The 12569-nt window shown below is 35.9% G+C and overlaps 1 protein-coding gene across 2 annotated transcripts in view; it reads left to right on the forward strand.

Annotated features, from left to right (window-relative positions):
- Positions 1-12569, forward strand: part of LOC117242714 (tachykinin-like peptides receptor 86C) — a 37202-nt gene that overhangs the window by 1319 nt on the left and 23314 nt on the right. The gene's annotated exons all lie outside the window — the stretch shown is intronic.

Below are 12569 nucleotides of genomic sequence, written 5' to 3' on the forward strand. Positions count from 1 at the left end.
TCTTATTGAAACACAGACAAACATGAAGTGGTTCAAAGAACTCGTCGATCATCATTTTGACGACTGAGCACGAGCAAGATTTCCAAGTTAGGCAAGACTCAGAATACTTTATAAAGACTCAAAACCCATCAACATTTCAGACTGAATCAAAGCTTTCAAGAGTTTCAAGCTTCGAATTCTGTTCGAGTTGATTCGAAGCGATTCAAATTGTTTTCTTCTTCTTATTTTTTTCCCATCCTATCGCCACATATAGCTATACGCTCACGAGTTGCTGAGACAGCGACGATGAAAAGTTCGATTTATAAAAGCAAACTTCGACTCGTAAAACTCTGGCTATTCTAAACTCGAATTACAGAGGTAAAATTACAGAGGTATGTGAACCAAGTGGCAAATAATTCGAGTTGACGTAAATCTCACTTCGACTTATAGAAATCTTCGCGGCAGAGCGAATCTTATAGAGGTTCGAATTATCGAGGTTCAACTGGTACATACATATCGCTCATTCTCTACAATAATCCATAAGTTTGTGTCATTTCAAATTTTCAAACTCGATTTTCTCGTAAACTAAGCCTCAAATGAACAAATTTCATTCCATATCTTGTTCTTATTTCTTCATAAGGAATCACTTCGCGCCCGCTTGTACACGTTATTCGCTCGCACCCTGTATACGTACATAGATTAGTTATCTGATTAGTTATGACGTGTTAACATTTATCGGATGCGTTTGACGAATGTCGATATATTCTATTAAAGGAAACTACGCGTTTATGTTCATTGTCAATGTGCACACACACTGTTTGCATGCTGTGAAACGACATGAAAATGAATCTTTTTTTAAAGGATGGAATATGCGTGGATTCGTTAGCTTCGTACAGTTTCGTGCCGTGCAGCACCGGGTTACAATACGTCTGGATTAAATTGGCAATTTCTATTTGGCACTTGAAGCCGATATTCGAGTTATAACAGTGCTAACAAAGACGAGAGTGAAAGTACGACTAACCAATTATGGAAAGCTTTATTTTATATAGGCTGAATCTAGTAAATAATTGGGCCAAATTACGATACTGTTCCTATTGCAGATAGAAAGAAATTGTGAGGGAAAATTTTGCATTGTTCATCAAGCTCTATCATCGATTTTTACAGAAGTGCATTAAGACAGTTGTTGAACACAATTGCACTTCCTTTTTCAATGGAACTCTGCAATTTTGTTCGCATTAGTTGATTCCCCGTGCCATTCACAACTCAAAAGTATTACGGTAAAATCATGAAAAATTCAATACTTTTCAAAACATGTAATTGATTTTCGAATTGAAATCTACTACAAATGCTTCCACCATTGCATTCTAAATATTCTCTCACTCGTTTTCTTACATTTATCCAACACACACAATTAAACAGTCCCTTTTGATTCGTTTTTTCATGCCACCAACGGAAATAAACGGTTCTGTATACAGTCTGTTTTAATAAAAAAAACTCCACAAGCCGTCAAGAGGATTTTAGTCACGTGAACGTGGTGGCAAGGCTATCGAATGCCAAATCATTTTCCTCCATAGATTGATATTAAATATCTCGTTATGGTGCGAGCGTTGCGAGCCGGAGCTCTATGCAGCTAATAATATTTCAAACAGTTTCGCGTCTCTGGTGGAACATCACGTGGCAAATCGGGCAATGTGAATTCAAGGAAATGCCGATTTCCTTCAGCATATAAAGTGTTATGGGAAATGGAATACGGATCGATAAGGCACGTGTTAAGAATTTCGTATCACACATTGATGCTGTACCTATTGTTTGTACTTCTTGTATGCTGTAGATTTTCCGTGATCCAGACATTTTCGCTGCATCGATTAAAAATACCATTACTCGTTAAAGTATGTTCGTTTATCCGTAAAATTGTTCGCAGAAAATTTCGTTCCCTGCAGTTCTGTCTTAACCCTCACGTGTACCTACGTCATCCCAATTTAACACGTTTCTCACGTAAAGATGACGTTATTCTGCCATTTGTAGAAAGATTAATCTGAAGCTCTGTGACTTTTATTTTCCTCAGATGAAATATATACAGCGACGAATGACAGGAAGTTCAAAATTGACACACTGTAAATCGCAGTTACCTTTATATTCAAAGTAAGAATATGGTAGAAGTACCATATTAGTAACAGTCGCTATATTTATTGATTTATGGTAATAATTTATGGTAAAAATTACGGTTTATTACTAGAGTGCCCACAGACAACCAATAATATTATGAATATTTTAAAATTTTTGTTTTAGATATGGGCTTCCATTATAAATATTTCAAGATTTTCAACGGAATGCATTTTGTCGATAAATGACGACAATATCGCATTCACAATACATATTGATCCTTTTAGTTGAAAACTTTGAAATATCGGCGATATACGTATGGTCTGAGGATATCCTTATACTTATATTTCTTATTTTGCAGATTTTCTTTCGTCTGTCTCTGTAGAGTTAACGATAAAACGAGCGACAAAAGAGTGTGACAATATTTGTTACGGAAAAGGGCCCTGTGCGTCAATTATACCCAATTCTTACGTTTTATCAAGTCCTGTAACGGTTAGTTTATTGTTTTGTAATTGCTGCAGGACGGTTATGCGCTCATTATACAACCCCGTCGGGAATAAATAATTTTGCGATAATGTGTGTTTTAAGTGTCTCTGATAATTCAGATAGACGAATGTATAAAGTTCTCCAAACATTAAATTTTTATTTTTAGCAACATTTTTCGCAACGCAATTTCTCTGCTATGCAAAAAGAACAGACCAGACGAATATTCTAATTACTCGTAGTAACGCCTAATTGGTTTCTTTAAATATAGCTAACAATAATTCAGGCTAAACTATAATTTGTCGAGTAGTACTAACTTTTCGATTTCAAACTTCGGAAAAACATCGTTCCAATATCTCATTTACACGTTACGTATGACATTCAATATGCGTGTCATTTGAAATTCTTTTTATCTCGTTTCCGAGAATGGAAACCTCAATCTCGCTGTTTACGATAGTACGGAGTATAATCCCGACTAAATTAGATAGGAACTGGAAAAGAAGAAACTGATTGGTCGGTTGATCCTCAGTATTATCCAGTAGTGTTCGTTAATACCAGATGGTAGGAAATTTAACGAGTGTCTTTAAAAGTCACAATAGGATAAAAATGAAGAATAAAAGTTGTGTTTGAAATTTTGTTTTTTAGTTATTGACATTCAAAGCTATCGAGAGCACGTCAAGCTACGAAGAGTATAGTGGCTTCAAAGTTGACGGCATATGACGACGACATTATGTTGACGACTAATGTCGCAAAAAAGCAAACTATGATGACGTAGAGATGATTCTGTAATACTTTTCAAGAAGAATTAAATGGAAACTTCGAATAAGAGTCTAAATCGCATTTAAAACTTTAGGAAAAGTCGGTTTCCAAGTTATGTTGTTCCGTAACACTTAACGTGCTTCCTGTGTTCGACATTATGTCACCTTTTGACCAAATGTCCGCAATCTTTGTGTACTAAGACGATCGATAAGAATCGTAGAACCATACTTCACGATAAAGTCCATTTATCCGAATTACTTTTATCGGAACAAAATTCTAATCGACGCCTGATTAATAGAACGTTTACTGGTTGAATTTATATTGCATCGTGAGCTTCTATTATGTGAACGAGGCATAGTACGTAGTGAGGAGAACTGGTAGGCTCTTATCGTATAAATCTCGATTTAAAGTGTTTGACCACCGATACGTTCAGACAAATGGAGTTCTACTGTACTATTAATCCAACTTTCATCAAAATGTGCTATAGTCTTTTATTCGAGATTCTCGTTTAATGGTACGTTAGCTCTTAAACCTGTCGACTCACAGGTAAAGAGTAAAGTGAAAGAATACCATAGCTTACCCTATGTTCTATGCTGTGTGTATGTGTATGTATGTGTCCGGAGTTTCACACCTTCTTATGGCGCCATTATCCCATTGACCATTTACTGTAATTGATTGATTCGTAGCTCGTGTCAGTATTCGATTGGTAAGCCTATAATCAGCGTAGTATTCAATTAGCATTTCTCGTAACTTGCACATCTTATAGAACGTATGATAACGCGCGAGTACAACTTAGCGAATGATTTGAGACGTACTCTGTTCGAAGGTTTGAATGATTATCTACTGAGCGCCTAAAGTCTCGAACTCGCATCCTTCATCTCCTTCCACAAGGCAAAATAATTTTTACAACGAAACGTATCGTCAATTACAATTGCTCATGCTAGTATTCACATACAGTTTTCCCATTGCCTGCTAATATTATTTATTTACAGTATTTAACTGATGAGATGAGTTTTATGACTCCGTTTCTCCAATGAGTTTTTATAACACCAATTCCAGATTTTAATTTGCCACGATGATCGATGGATGTCATGAAATGTCATTGGTTTTTCGAGAAACGATCATGTTACGAATTCCACTTTTGCATCGAGTGTAACGGCTTATTTGTCGTCGAAATAATTTGCATTATTGTTAGACATTTAATTTAATTAAAATATTGAATTTGTTCAAATACTGAGTTAAATTGTCTGTAAATTATATTTTTTTTATATTAGACATCGACTTGGTATTTCTATAGTAGAAACAAACTAACTGAGATTGCCACCACCAAATGCGAATTTTTGCAAAAAAAAACGAACAGTGTTCGTTCGTCCATGCTTTTCACGCTTCAGAAAGAAGTTATCAATCTTTTTAAATTTTCATTCGGTGATAACTTTCTTTTGAAGAATGGACAAACGAAAATTTTGATTGGACCAATGTGGACAAATCGTGGACAAATACCGTTTGTTTCTTCGTAAAGATTCGCATTTTGCAATGCCAATTTCATCGAGTTCAGAAACAGTCTATCCATGATCTGTAACAAATTCTTTCACTCTTATACGTATAACTGTTTCAACAGGCTTTACGTTTTACAAGATTTAAAAATTTGCAAATAACGTGGGAAGAGAAATCTATGGAATTTAATTTTATTTGGCAGATCTCATCAGATATGATATAATGATATCTATTTAAATGAAATCGTGATGTACATTGTCGATGGAACTTACGTAATTTTATTACGTATAATTCTGTTATGTAAATAACTTCCAGAAAGTTAGGATCGTAACATCACGATACTTTTGGGTTAAACCAGCGAAAAAGTTGTACTAACATTTAACCTAATACCTTAAATATCATACATATTTAGTTAAAAAATATGTTTGCAGTCAAGGGGTTTCTATAATGTTTAACACAGCGTATATCTCATTTAATATAACCAATATTGTCGATAGAATTCTACTAAATTATAAATTCTGCTGAATTATAAATGGATACCACTTAATTGCCTTACATAAAGCTTTGATGCTTGATACATATAGAGAGTTGAGAAATTAATTAATGCAAAGGTAATTGTACAGGTTGAACAATGTCGTAATGCATCATGCATCGATGCCTGGGTTTCATGACATGTTACGATGTATATCAGGCATGTAAATATGAAACCGGAATTTTTGTATAGAAAATACACGTTTATTGTATGAAAATGATTAAAAATATTTTATTCGAAGCATTGCCCATCGCTAGCTATACATTTTCCCCACCTGTCTGGCAACTGGTGGATGCCACGCCAAAAAAACTGTCGCTCTTTTGAGGCAAATCAGTCATCGAGCCATTTTCGTACATTTTCGTAAGAAGCGAAGTGCTGGTCAGAAAGTGCGTGTCCCATCGATGCAAATAAATAGTAATCGGACGGAGCGTAGATCTGCATCGGCGAATCGGTATGAAAATCAACTTGTATCGATGGAGAAATCGGGATACCAAATATAATTTTGTAGGAAATAAATTTCCCTCGTTCGATTCTTTATAAATATGTGCATGCTTCAGAAATCGCTTTGCTGAATGATCGGTGTGAAATTGCAGTATTAATTTTTAAATCTTCCTAACTCTTTCCGGTGGCTAAAAATCTAAGGGATGCAAAAGATCTGTCTTCTTGCACTAATTGCATCTCTCATCATTGTACTTTGTGTTTCAATCCATAGGCGAATTTTATCCAACAGATGTTGAAAAACAGTATCATCCATACGCAAATATTTTCTATAATCAGCCGATTCATTCGTTTTTTGGTCTTTGTAACAACGCAAACGGTTAGACGATTATCTTCTTTCAGTTAAGTTCATCTTTTCGCCCATTTCTTCCTAGCATTTAATCTTTTATTTCTTACGATCAACGTACCTTGACGATAATACTGTACCGTACGATAATAATGAGGTTGAAAAATAACCAGACATTTCGAAATACGTGTTTCAAAGTTAGTATCATGCCACAACTGAGAAGAATCGGTAATCGCTGATGCAAATTTCATGAAACCTAAGTGTCGATGCATGCATCGCAATACGTTTCAACGCGAAAAGCGAGATTAAGTCATTAAGAATGGCTTATGTCCTGCAAATATCCTTTAAACCTTTATTCGACGATGCAATCTATTCATTATGTAAATTATAACTATATTACAACGACTGAACTGTCTCGTTAAAGGCTTTGCAAAAAAAAAAAAAACAAACAAACAAAATGTATACAAAATAATGTTCGTCGTTTTAAATGAAAGATTGTCTTCTCATATGTATTAGCCTATTGCATTTGATACAGGAATTTAATGCTGTACTAAACTTACAACAATAGTATTCGAACACTCTTAGAAGCTTTCTATATATATACATACGTTATACGAAGTATTTTGAAATATCACTAGCACTATAACAAGACACGACTACAGTGATTGTATTGAAAAAATTCGGAACGGATCTGAAAATGCATAGAAAAATTAAAAAATTGCAGTATTCTAGTGTAAATAAAGATACATGGTATTATAAAAAAGAAGAACTTAGTATTATTGCTATTATTAGTATTATTATATTATGTTGACATTATTAATACTATTCTCGTTTTCATAGCAATTTACTGCATGAAAGCTGGGAGATATTCTGTAATGTTTAGCGTTGTAAGGTAATCGTACGATATTCGATTAAACGTCGGAGATGAATAGCTGCATTCCACTTAACCTGTCTACTTGCTGATTCCACAGGGACAAATCAAAACTGGCTTCATGACATTTTCAATTAGAGAGAGCGAATGTGTTTCTCTGCATATAAGTCTGTACATACCGTGTACATAACGATATTATCAACGAAATAAGAAAAATAAAATTTCCATATTTTTTACCTTCTTCCGAAGATATTTCAATGAAAGTAATATCAACAATTTTGATACTTGAATTAATTTGATTTACATCGGCAGCTATGTAGGCCAGCAGATCAGCTGATGAAGAGTTATCCCTATTTCATTTACACTTTCCATTCTAAAGCTAACGAATAAAAGTCGACGAAGCAACGCATGCGTCCACCGAGAATACAGACACGTATTGCAATTTCCCTCTTCCATGAATATCTCAAATGTACGTATGAACCGTTCAGAAGCCACGTTGTTTCACTCCATAAATTGAGAAGCAGGAAAAAGTAATGGTGTAACTCTATTTTCACAAGCACTATTCTCTCAATTTACCTTGGAATTTGCTGTTATTTATGTCATCTTGTAATCAATGAACTCATGGAAGTAACTGATTTGTCTTTTGAGAATTAAATATTAATTCTCAAAATATTTTTTTACATCTATTTTCCTACATATCAGTTTGTTATGCACAATTCATTTAAAAATTGGTATTGGAATAAATTGCTAATCTTATTATGTGTAGGTTTTTGTTTTTGTGAATTAAATGGGTTACGCAATTTCTAAACAAAATGATTATATTTATCAGATTATTTTTCAGATTTTTTAACATAATATCTTATCTACATAACTACGAAATAAAAATGATTAGTATCATATAATACATTTAACTCTGTTCAAACACGCGATGATCATTTAACATTTAACATAACATAACGATCATTTGAAATCATTCAACACTGTTTAAACAAGATTGTATTGGAATTTATCTTCGCCTAAACAATGTTAACAATCCACCCGCAATAGCTTAACAATAATTCAGTACTTTAACACGGTAAAGTTGGAAAATATACACGCGGGGAATTTACAAGGTTTAAGCATAGAAGTTTGCATTCTTCCTACACATATACATATGTACATATATAGTCGATAAGGAAACACTATACATAGCATACGCTCCTTAAATATAAAATATTATGGTAAAAACGTTGATTTAACAAATTTGTTGCACATTAAGACGCATGTTATTAAAATGTAACACAAACCATTCATTTTCACCTTTAGTAAGAAAAAAAGAAGTAAAAAGGTATAAAATATAATTTTGTAAAATTTACATAAGTACGTTTGTTATATCTATAAAAAATTATAAAAATCAATATCTTTCAATATCTTTAATTCCTTTTAGAAATACATAAATAGCAGTTGTACCGATATGTAACTATAAGGAAATTTTGTGTCGCAACAGGTGTCGCATGCATTAAAAAGAATTAACACTAACAACGTATGAAAATGTCATATCTATCTATGAAGCACCCGTTGTAAGTGTAAGTGCCCGTTGATAATGACACAACTATTTATTACCGAATTATTGTCAAATTAATGAGGACTACCTAGTTCAGGAGTAGAAGGTAGTGCAGTTCCGACTGCTAGATCTTCAACCGACTAATGACGGAAATGTTCCCGAATGATGGGAGGACGCAGGCTGTTTCCTGCTGATGACAGACAGAATTTACGATCGAATGATCAAACGATTATTCACATTAACTGCCTGTACAAAGAAAGAAACAGCTGACTTCGAAGAAACGTTAGATTGTGTTGGAGTACAGCTAGCAATGGATTTGAAATACCATAATCGTTTCGAATCTATACATATGGCGACAAATTCGAATCGTTTCAAACTCGATTCACATCTTAATACTCTTGGAAGTCTTGAATCTTAATAGATTTATCTTATTATCTTCTTGAAACGTAGGCAAAAACGAGTTGGCCTGAGAAATCTGAGATGTCTGAGAAATCGTCGATCGATATTTTGACGACAGAGCACGATCGATACTTACAGAAGCTTTTTAAGATAAGCAACACCCGAAGCACTAGATTTAAGAATATTAATTTCTCTTTTTTTCATCCTAGAAGTCTTGAAAATATTGATCGTGAATCAAGACTTTCAAGAGTTTTAAGCTTCGAATACTGTTCGAAGTGATTCAGACGTGTCACTACATTGTATATCATATAGATTCGAAGCGATTCGGACTGTTTTAGATTCCATCGCTAAGTACAGAAGATTTATGTATTGTGTCATAACGGCTGACTTGACGACTTCTTCCTCGTTTCGACCATCGAGCTAGACTAACTAACCTAACCTTGTACGTGACTCGTGGAAATTTTAAGTAAAATTCCAACATTGATTGTCTTTCACTGAACGAAAGAAAAATCCAATCAGTATGCTCGTTAGATATACCCTTCCACGCGCCCGAAGCGCGCCTATGGCGAGGAAAGGGTGAGCGATATAATAGACTAGAAGCTCGTTTACCGAACAGGTTTGAGAGATAAGACAGTTCGGATTACCGAGCAGTTCCGATAATAGAGGTACACTGAATAGTTAACCCGTGTAGCTCTTCTTACTAGTTTTACGATTTCAATTGTTCTTTCCTCGATACATTATTTCGAACAAAAACAATTGATTGGATACTTTATAGATCCTAGATGACTTTACAGATCCAAATTTTGAGTAGACTTCTTAGAATGCCCTATCTCATTCGTCTTTGAACTTTCTAAGAGAATTTAGATTAAAATTCTGTCAAGATACAATTATTATAATTTACTATGTTACCGTAATTCTTTTAAATAATTGTAAGAAATCTTTGTTGTAACAAAACATATATCGTATACCATTATACTACGTATACTACGTGTATTGTATACTGATACTTATAAGGAATACTTAAACCCGGATGATGAACAAACACCGGTTCTATTTTCACATACAAATTTACTTAACGACTGACTTCGCTCTTACATGCGACTGGAATTAAATTCAAGAGCTACTGTATTCTGAAGAATGTTAAGTAAACTATTACTTAGCAATAATTAGCTATTTAACTTTGAAGAATATTGAATTGTCTAACGTTTGCATTTCACGTGGTCATAAAAGAAACGAAAGTAAAACATCATAGGAGAAAAGCCTTTTTTTTTTTTTTTTATTTATTTGTTGAAATTACAATCAATTCTCGCGTTGAGAATTTTCAGTAATTTTTCTGGCGTGGCGCAGTGACATGGCTGTTTATTTACAATAAGTTAATACTTATTATATATAGGTATAATTTATAAGTATTATAAGTAAGTGCATATGCTTAATTTGGATAATTAATTGAATCTGACGTTTAGGTCTAGCGGGTAGTGCCTCTTCAGCCTGCGAGTCTGGTCCGTCGTATCGAGTAGTCCAGTGATTAGGGGGTTTCGGTGTTTGTTGATTCTTTTGCTGTATCTGTTGCTATATTTTGCTATTTCCTCTTTGACGGTGGGTATCTTGAGGTCGCGGTGTATTGTTTCATTGGTTACATACCAAGGTGCGTCAATTAGGGATCTTAGCGTTTTCGATTGAAAGCGTTGGAGTATTTCTATGTTGGAGTTGCTTGCTGTTCCCCATAGTTGGATTCCGTAGGTCCAGACAGGTTTTATTACGGTCTTGTAGAGGGTAATTTTATTCTGTATATTTAGTTTGGAGCGTCGGCCCGTGAGCCAATAGAGTTTTTTTAGTTTGTCCTTTAGTTGCTTCCTTTTATCTGAGATGTGTGTCTTCCACGTTAGTCTCCTGTCCAGGGTCATGCCCAGGTATCGGACTGTGTCCCTGCTAGGAACTGTTGCATTGTTGATGGTGACCTGGGGGCAGGTTTGTTTTCGGAGCGTGAAGGTTACATGTGAGGATTTCTTTTCGTTGATTTTGAAGCCCCATTTGTGAAACCACTTTTCCATGGAGTCGAGACTTCGCTGGAGAGTGGATGAGGCTATTACCGGGTCAGCGTGGGAAGCTAATAGCGCTGTGTCGTCTGCAAATGTCGCTATTGTTATATCATTTGATATAGGTAGGTCGGCAGTGTAGATGGAGTACAGTAGGGGTCCGAGGACACTACCTTGGGGTATGCCGGCTTCTATTAGGAATGTTGCGGAAGTGGCGTCTAGGTATTTAACCATGAATTGCCTATTGGTTAGGTAAGATTTTAGGATGGAGTAGTAGGGGTGGGGTAGGATCTTTTTAAGTTTGTATAGTAGCCCTTCATGCCATACTTTATCGAATGCCTGTTGGATGTCTAGGAAGACCGCTGAGCAATATTTTTTCTTTTCGAGTGTTTGGCTGATCGTATGAGTTAGGCGGTGGATTTGCTCTACTGTAGAATGATGTTTTCGGAAGCCGAATTGGTGATCTGGGAGTGTTTTCAAGTTCTCTAGGATTGGAAGGAGTCGGTTCGTGAGCATCTTCTCGAATAGTTTGGACAGGGTAGGTAAAAGACTGATTGGGCGATAGGAGCAGGTTTCGTATATCGGTTTACCGGGTTTAGGGATGAGGGTAATCAATGAGATTTTCCAAGCCTTAGGATAGTGTTCCAGGCGAAGGATAGCATTAAAAATCGATGTGATGAGTGCTATCCCTTTGTGGGAAGTTCCTTGATTGCTCTATTGCCTATTAGGTCGTGTCCTGCTGCTTTCTTGGGGTTTAGGCGACTGATTGTTTCTATAGTCTCAGCAGAGGAGAAGGGTTCGATAGGAGGGGACATTTGGAAGGGGGTGTGCAGGTATTCAGTAACGTCCGCGGCGGTCTGGGGGGAATGGGGTTTGAATACTTTTGACAAGTGTTTTGCAAACAGGTCGGCTTTTTCTATAGGGCTTCGCGCCCATCCACCTTGCGGACGGCGGATAGGTGGGATTATTTGTGGGGGGCGTGTGAGTTTCCTGGAGGCCTTCCATAGTGAGTAGTTGGCGTCGGCTGTGGGGGATAAGCTGGCGAGGTATTTATGGAAACAGTCGTTTTTATAGTTTCTTAGGGTTCTGGATAGCTTTCTGGTTGCGTTGTTAAGTTTGCGTTTGTCCTCCGGTGTTCTATGGGTCTGCCATACTCTTCTTAGTCTTCGTTTTTCTGCTATTTTTTTTAGTATGTAATGGGGATATTCTTGTTTGCTGTTAGATGGCTTTGTCGGTGTGGAGAGGCGGATTGCGTTTATTATGCTCGTGTTTAAGTATTCCGTGGCTGCTTCGATATCTTCCTTTGTTTTTAGTGGGGTGAAGGCTGAGGTTGAGTGTGTAAAGACTTCTCTGAAGAGCTGCCAGTTGGTGTGTTGGTTGTGAATGGAGCCATTAGGTGTATTCTCGATGATTGTTGAACTGACTGTTGCTATCACGGGAGAATGATCAGAGGAGAGATCAGCCGAGGAGTTGATCTGGACGTGTCTTGATGGGATATTTTTAGTTATGAAGAAGTCGAGAAGGTCGGGTATTTTGTTGGTGTCAGTGGGCCAGTATGTGGGTTCGTATGTGGTGAGGTAGTTGAG

Source organism: Bombus vosnesenskii, unplaced genomic scaffold (genome assembly GCF_011952255.1).
Source record: "Bombus vosnesenskii isolate JDL3184/JDL3185 unplaced genomic scaffold, Bvos_JDL3184-5_v1.1 scf7180000016275, whole genome shotgun sequence".
Taxonomy (NCBI): Eukaryota; Metazoa; Arthropoda; class Insecta; order Hymenoptera; family Apidae; genus Bombus; species Bombus vosnesenskii.